The sequence below is a fragment of the Mus caroli genome, chromosome X, assembly GCF_900094665.2.
Source record: "Mus caroli chromosome X, CAROLI_EIJ_v1.1, whole genome shotgun sequence".
Classification (NCBI taxonomy): Eukaryota; Metazoa; Chordata; class Mammalia; order Rodentia; family Muridae; genus Mus; species Mus caroli.
The window spans coordinates 88,516,672-88,525,149 of NC_034589.1; positions in this window are offsets into that span (position 1 = coordinate 88,516,672).

Below are 8,478 nucleotides of genomic sequence, written 5' to 3' on the forward strand. Positions count from 1 at the left end.
CAGAGGCAGAGGCAGAGGCAGAGGCAGAGGCAGAGGCAGAGGCAGAGGCAGAGGCAGAGGCAGAGGCAGAGGCAGAGGCAGAGGCAGGTGGATCTCTGAGTTGGAAACCAGCCTGGTCTACAGAGTGAAACAGGGACAGCCAGGGCTACATAGAGAAACCCTGTTGGGAAAAAATACTTTGTTGTCAGTTTATTTACACTGGTTGATAGGCAAGATGGGGTGGGGAGCTTATCAAACTAATGCCTTGGGGCCTGTGGTAGTTTGAATAGGTATGTCCCCCATAGATATAAAGTGTTTGAATGCTTGACCAATGGGGAGTAGTACCATTAGAAGATACAGCTTTGTTGGGTAAGTGTCACTGTGACAGTAGGCTTTGAGGTTTCCTTTGCTCAGGCTCTGCCCAGTCTAGAACACAGTCTCTTCTTTGCTGCCTTTAGATCAAGATGCAAAGCTCTCAGCTCTGTCTCCAGCACCATGGTGGCCTACATGCTGCCATGCTTCTCACCATGCTGATAATGGACTAATGCTCTGAATCTGTAAGTTAGCCCCTCTTAAATTTTGTCCTTTTTAAGACTTGCCTCGGTCGCCATGTCTCTTCACAGCAATAAAACCTTAAGTAAAGCAGGGTCTGAAGAAAATAACCTCATAATATTTCAAAAAGAGACACTATCTGTGTGTAGGCAACGATGAGGCAAAAAGCCAGAAATTAATGATAGCTTGTATGCGACAGGGATGAAGCATTTTTCTGAAATGATTTACATTGATTCAGTGCAATCAAGACAGATTATCTATCATAGCCCTGATTTACAGGTGAGGAAACTGGGTCACACAGAAGTTAAGTGGCTAGCCATGCTAGTTCTTCAGGCCCTGTGTGAAGCAAAGGCTGGGAGGATATACAGGAGAAAGGTCCTTGGAGGGCTCAGAGTCTCTAGAGAGGACAGGGGAATGCAGGGTAAGGCCACAGATAGTGATGTCATCTGATGTTGAATGACAATCACCCCTATGAGGAAGACAAGGAAGGAAACAGAGCTAGGGACGGAGCACCTTAGTGACTCAGCTAAAGCTCAACTCAGACGAGTTCACAGGAGTTCTCCTAAGCAAGAGGTCTGAGTGACAGGCTGTTAAGGCTGTCACAAGCGCCTCAAACTGTGAAGCCCATAATGAAACTGGAGTTGGGTTTGAACTGGGCTCTTCCTGTCTCTAAATCCCAGCTTGTCGTTGAACTATGAACCTATGGTTTAGGGAAGACCAACTTTACAGATTTTCTAGTCACACTAAAGGCTTCTTGCCAAGGAATGAAGTACTGACATTTTTTGTTGAACTTTCTCTATAGACTGTGCAGACTCCCACAGCATAGATTGCTAAATTCAAAAGTCAAAGTCAGACTGGCACAGTAAGGGCACCTGCTGCCAACCCTGAGTTTAATTCCTTCAACCTACATGCTGGAAGGAGAAAACAGACCCTGTAAGTTGTCCTTTAACCTTCATATGTTGCCAGCCATGGTATGTACGTGTGCACAGACAGACAGACAGACACACAAGATAGATAGATAGATAGATAGATAGATAGATAGATAGATAGATAGATAGATAAAATCAAACTGAACAATGTCAATTTTCTAAAGAGGGAGGCATGAAAGGTTAAAGGATAGTTTAAACCCCATTCATTTTTTTTTATGTGCCACCCACTTCACACAAAAGCACACAAATCCACAAATATTATTTACGACTTTGACTCTAGATTAGGTACTAGAGCTATTACATGGAAGTGATAGCATGCTGGGAGTAGCCTATGTTAAGAACAATCATGAAAAATTATAGAGAAGTATATGAGAAAATATATCAAAATCTCCAAAGCAGTGAATATCTCAAGAATGGGTGACATTGGTCTTAGTGGACCAAAGTCCAGACCAGTGTGCCTTTGATGGCTCTTTTAAGCATAGAACTGTAGAGAAACAGGTCCTCACATTGGACTTCTCTTCCTCAGGCCGAGTTTGTATATTCCAGTGGGCTTAGCATATCATTTTAAGCATAAGGTGTTATTGACTGTCATGTTTATAGTGTTTGAATTCTTAATCCCTCGAAGTTGCTTTGAGAACATACAAATAAAATAAACACACCGCATGGTTCTAAGCTCATTTTCTCCCCCAGGAATAAAGCAGGTTTAAGCTTCCTATCAGCTGGCTGCTCCAACTATTGCAGTACAATGATTAAAGCCCGTGTATTTTATGCTGCCGGTTGGGAAGATGGCAGGGGTGCTCTAAGATTATACTGTTTACAGGCTATAAAGCAAACCCATCTCCTGGTTACAAAATGTTTACCTTTTGGTTGACTAGCTGATTTTGAGGCTCACTTGTTATGCTGCTTATTCAGGTTGGAACTCATTAAACAAAATGATAGCTCTTGGTTGACGAGACCACTGTCTAAAAACAAAATGCTTCTTGCTCAGAGTGATCATCAGCGTCTCCCTCCTAAGTCATTCTTCCGTGTGTGGAAACCTATGAGACAAAGCTTTCATGAAACAGATTCAGAGTACATGCCAATCATCGCTGCACTCATTCTCACACTCTTCCTTATTAAACAGGGACAAGTGTCATTACACCACATGGAGCCAAGACCAAACAGAATGTAGTTCAGTGGGCAATTATGGGTCTTACTGGAGCATGTGGGTCCCTCAATCCCCACTGAAGTATCAGGGTTGGATCCCGATTAATAGCATATCCACACTGCGATGTTCCGCCCAGTCTCCTCAGCTATAAAACAGAGCAAATAAAGTTGTCTGCCTGAGCTGCTGTACAGGAAGCATTTAAAGGAACACTGAACACCACTGTCCCTCAGTACCTGCAGAGGACTGAACCCAGCACTTCCTAGGATACCAACAGCCGAGGCTGCTCAAGTACCTTATATAAAATGGAGGGAGGCTCAGCAGGTTGGGGCACCTGTGTTCAATCCCAGGACCCATTTGGTGGAAAGAAAGAGCTGACTTCCATAAGCTTTCTTTGACCTTCACATGCAGACATAGGTTTAAATTAGTGTAGCTAAAAACAATTGGGCTAAATAAAGTGGCACAGAATTTTTCAATGGGACTATATGCATCCTCTTGTATATTTTAAATCATCTTTAGATGAGTTAGAACACCTAAAACAATTATGTTATGTAAATAATGCACAGATTATAGGGCATAAGGACAAGAAAGAGGAGGCTGTGTTCAGCGAAGGCATAAAGTCTTAAAAGTATTGTCAACCTACTTGATTGAATCCACATATGCAGACCCTGCAGATACAGAGGACTGATGGTGCATTTGTTATTAGACCATACCCATTTCCCTGGGGATTTTACCAACAAAATCAGTCTACTGAAGCCATGGAGGCTATGCAGTTTGCCCAGCGTTCCCAAGTTAGTTAGTGTCAGGCAAGGGTAGAGGAGACAATGTACTCCTCATCCTTCCTGTGTTGATGAACAGAGAGCCCAGCAATGCTCTATGTGCCACCCACTAGTGCCTCTTTCCTTCTACTTGCCTTGGTCCAGTGCACCAGCCTATCTCTCCCACATTCCTCCACGCTGAGCTGGAAGTTGGAAGACCACAATTCCCAAAGGACTGGGGGAAAAGCAATCTCAGAAGATTTGGTTTTTTCAAAGTTTCATTCAATTTGTAGGAAAATAAGAATACCATTGGTTCTTTCACACATGCACTTACCTCCCCAAATGACTGCAAGCCTCCAAGCTGGTCTCGTCGTCTCTCACTGTGAACTCAGTAACCGTGAGACTGAAACACCATGCAGTCTGACATGCAGTCTGCTCGCTGCAGTCAGAACCCCTGGCACAGTCCATTGGATCCTCCACTAGCATAGTAAAAACTAGTTATGGCTATCAGAACTCTTTCTTTCTCGAAGGTTCAAGGTCTAGAAATGTCACTGAAAACAAAAATGTCACACACATGAGTATTACAACAAAATTGGCCGACAAGGTCTGCCTGCTTCTGCCTATTATACAATAGACAATGGTAACTATTATACAGTATCCCCCACTTTTTTAAACTTCAAAGGGGAGAAATAGATGACGCCATGAATTTCAGGATTCCTGAAATTTGTACAAATTCCCCCCAATCGAGTTTTGGGTCATTTTTATAGGCACTCACTCCTAGTAGACTTCTAACTCCAGTCGACACTGCCTTGCTATTCTAAGAACTTTGTGCCTCCCCCTAACTCTAACGGTAATACACCAAAAACTCTTAAATAAATATTAATTCAGCAAGTTTGTAGGGTAAAAAACAAACATACAAGTTTTCTATATGTGTTTCTATACACAAACACTAAAATACCTGAAAAGGAAATTAAGAAATCAATTCTATTTATAATGGATTTATGAAAAAATCTTTAGGAGTCAACCTAATTAAGGAGATGAAAGACTTTTTCATGGAAAATTCAAGCTATTGAAGAAAGAAGTTCAAGATGACATAAATAAATGAAAACACAACTTATTCTTGTGTTCATGGATTAAAACATTTACTACTGGTAATACGTTGGTGCTGCTCAAATCAGTCTCTCAACTCAATGCAATCCTCACCAAAACCCTCTTGGCTTTTTTTTTTTTTTTTCAGAAACAAAAAAAATCCTAAAATTTATATGAAATCTTGGGGAGCCCCAGATATCCAAAACAAATTTGAAAAGAAACAAATTTGTATGATTCCCACTTCCTGATTTTGTACACAGCTAAAATCCAGACAATGGTACTAGCATACAGACAGACATATGGACAAACAAAACAGAGAGGCAGAAATAAACTCATGCATGCATAGTCAAACGGCTTTTGAATTGAATGCCATGACCAACTCAACTGGCAAAGGATAGTCTCACCAATAAATGGTGCTAGGAAGATGGATGTCCACATGCAAAGGAAGGAAGTTGGAAGCTTAATTTGTGTCATTAAAAAATGAGCTCAACATTTAGGATCTGCCAAGAGGCTGCTCCTTCTTCACAGCTTAGCGCCCTCAACACCTTGTATGAAACAGGAGCCATCAGGCACTGTGGATTTCAAGTCCGCCAGCCCTGTGCTCAGCATGTTCTGTGTGCCTTCACTTCACTCTCATAACTACCCATTAGGACATCTTTTAGAGTCTCCATGAGGCCTGAGAGTGTTTCAGTTGAAAGGGCCCTCCTCGTTGCTCATGCTCATTCAGTGGGTCCCTCTTAGTTCTAGCTGCTCCAACGGAAGCACTGGTGGTGAATTGGGGACTAAATTAATACGAAAAAACCTCCTCAGATACTGTTAAGAATAAAATATGTGAAACTAAGGCAAAAAAAAAACCCTCAAAAAGGCCCCACCCTACAAAACTACTAGAAGATCCCGGACAGGCTTCATGACATTGAGATTGTTAATGATTAAGCTAATGCTATGTAGCTCTAACACAAAGATTACAGGCAATAAAACTAAAATTTACAGGCAATAAAATTAAAATAAACAAATGGAGTATCATATTTATAATTTCCCGTCTAGCCAAGAAATAATCAATGTAATGAAAAGACAACGTAAAGAATGGGAGTGTGTACAAATCCAACATCCAAGAAGGGGGAATCATCTGCTAAATGTGATTAAGAACTTTAACAACAAAATAGCAAACAGGCCTACTAAAATGTGGACAAAGAACTTAACCAATTTTTCTAAAGATGTAAGCAAAGGCCCAGCATGCATGTGAAGAGAAATGAGAAGTGAAAGCAGAGGAACACACTCCTTCCTTGGCCACTGGGATGGCCTCTAGCAACAAGGGAACAACACAAAAACCAGAGTATGTGGAAATTTTGGGTTCTTTGTGTGCTATTGACTGCCAACACTAGCAGTAGGTTTCTCTAAAAAAAAAAAAAATCAAAAATACAGCTCTCATATTATCCAACAATCTCACTTCTGGATATATGCAGAAGAATTGAAAGTAGGACCTCAAAGAAATGTTTGCACAAGGCAGTATTATTTACAATAGTTAAGAAGGTAAAGTAACCCAGATAACAATCAATGAGCCAGTGGATAAATGACATGTGATATAAACATACAATGCAATATGGTTCAGCTTTAAAAAGTAGAGAAATCCCATTACATAGTAATGTGGATTAACCTTAAGGACATTATGCTAGGTGCAATAGGTCAACCACAAAAAGACAAATACCACACGGTTCCTCTTATATAGAGTATCTGAACTAGTCAAATTTATAGAGACAAAGAGTAAACTCGTTATTTCAGAGGCTGGGAATGGTATTGATGTTGTTTAAATTATAGAATTTCAATTTTGCAAGCTGAAAGTGTTCTAAAGCTTTCTTTCTTGAACACTTACAAATCACTAAGGTGGTGGCACTATGGGTTTTTTGTTGTTTGTTGGTTTTTTTTTTTGTTTGTTTGTTTGTTTGGTTGGTTGGTTTGGTTTGGTTTGGTTTGGTTTTGGTTTTTTGAGACAGGGTTTATCTGTGTATCCCTGGCTACTTGGCTATCCTGGAATTTACTCTGTAGACCAGGCTGGCCTTGAACTCAGAAATCTGCCTGCCTCTGCCCCCCCAAGTGCTGAGATTAAAGGCACACGCCACCACTGCCCCGCTAAGGTGGCACTTTTAAAGGGATCATTTATTTAATGTGTGTGAGTGTGTGTGTGTGTGTGTGTNTGTGTGTGTGTGTGTGTGTGTGCCTAAATGAATCTACGTGCACTGCATATATGCAGGTGCCCATGAAGCTAAAAGAGGGCATCAGATCCACTCGGACTAGAGTTATACATGGTAGTAAGTACCCAATGTGGGTGTTTAGAACTAAACCTAAGTCATCTGCAAAAGTATTAAATGTTTTTAACTGCTGAGTTATTTTTGTAGACCGTTAAGATGGTAAAATTTACCACAATAAAAGGAACAAAAAATCCTGTACTTCAAATGATGATGATGATGATGATGATGATGATGATAAGCCACACCTGGTGGCTTATACCTGTGACGCCAGCACTTGGGAAGCAGACATAGAACAATTGTCATAAGCTTAAAGCCAGCCTAGGTTACATAGTAAGTTCCAGACTAGCTTAGAATATAGTATAGGAAAAATATATATATGTGTATGTGTGTATATATATATATATGTGTGTATATATATATATATATATATATATATACATATATATATATATACATATATATGAAAGACAGACAGATGAGAGCATGGAAGGAAAACATGAAGGTATACATCAAACCTAGAGACAAAGGCATTTGAGAATATAACAAATACATTCGATACTGACTTTGCCCCTTGCCTCATATTACTGCACAACTGGAGTGATGGACTTTGGTGCTCAATTCAAATGAGGCTCTCAAATATTGTCTACATTACTACACGTCCATGTTCACTCTTGGTATTGTTTTATATGCTAAGAATCTCTTGAGAGTTTTACCATTCTGAAACTAAAAAAATCTTGTTTTTCATTGAGGGAATCAGAACTCCTTCTTAGAGAAGTTTTGGGAGATGCTATAATCCAGTCGTGTGCCAGAACATTAGGTCAGAGGAACAGTAAAACAACTGAAAGACTACCCAGATCACTCATGGGTACCAAAGTGCAGGTAAATATTAAGAAGCCAGGTTTTCTTAGTTAGGGTTCGATTGCTGTGAAGAGACACCATGACCATGGCAATTCTTATAAAGGACAACATTTAATTGAGGCTGGATTACAGCTTCAGAGGTTCAGTCCATTATCATCATGGCAGGAAGCATGGCAGCATCCAGGCAGACATGATGATGGAGAAGGAGCTGAGAGTTTTACATCTTGATCTCTAAGCAGCAGAAGGAGACTGTCTTACTGGACATAGTTTGAGCATAGGAGACCTCAAAACCTCCTCCCACAATGACACACTTCCTCCAACAAGGCCACACCCAGTCCAACAAGGCCACACCTCCCAATTGCGCCACTCCCCATGGGCCAAGTGTTCAAACACATGAGTATATGAGGGCCATATCTACTCAAACCACCACATGTGAGAAAAGAAAAAAAAATCTAGTGGACATTCTCTTTGAGCCTAACCACTTGGCACTTGGCTACTTCACCAGCCTAAGCTCATCCCCAGGTGAGCTATAATGGGACAAGTTATTTAGTGCCCCACACAGACTAGGAACAATGCTCCTGATACAAAGCCACATCTGGTCTCCTGCTGCAGCCCCTCATCACCATTGGGATGGCATTTCAGGATCCTTAGAGCTAATCCTTACCCCTGGCATTTGTTCTCTGTCACCCAAGATTACTGCAACAGACGAAATTTCTTTTTTTCTTTTTTTTAATTTATTTTTTAATATTTTTTATTACATATTTTCCTCAATTACATTTCCAATGCTATCCCAAAAGTCCCCCATACCCTCGCCCCCACTTCCCTACCCACCCATTCCCATTTTTTTGGCCCTGGTGTTCCCCTGTACTGGGGCATATAAAGTTTCCGTGTCCAATGGGCCTCTCTTTCCAGTGATGTCCGAC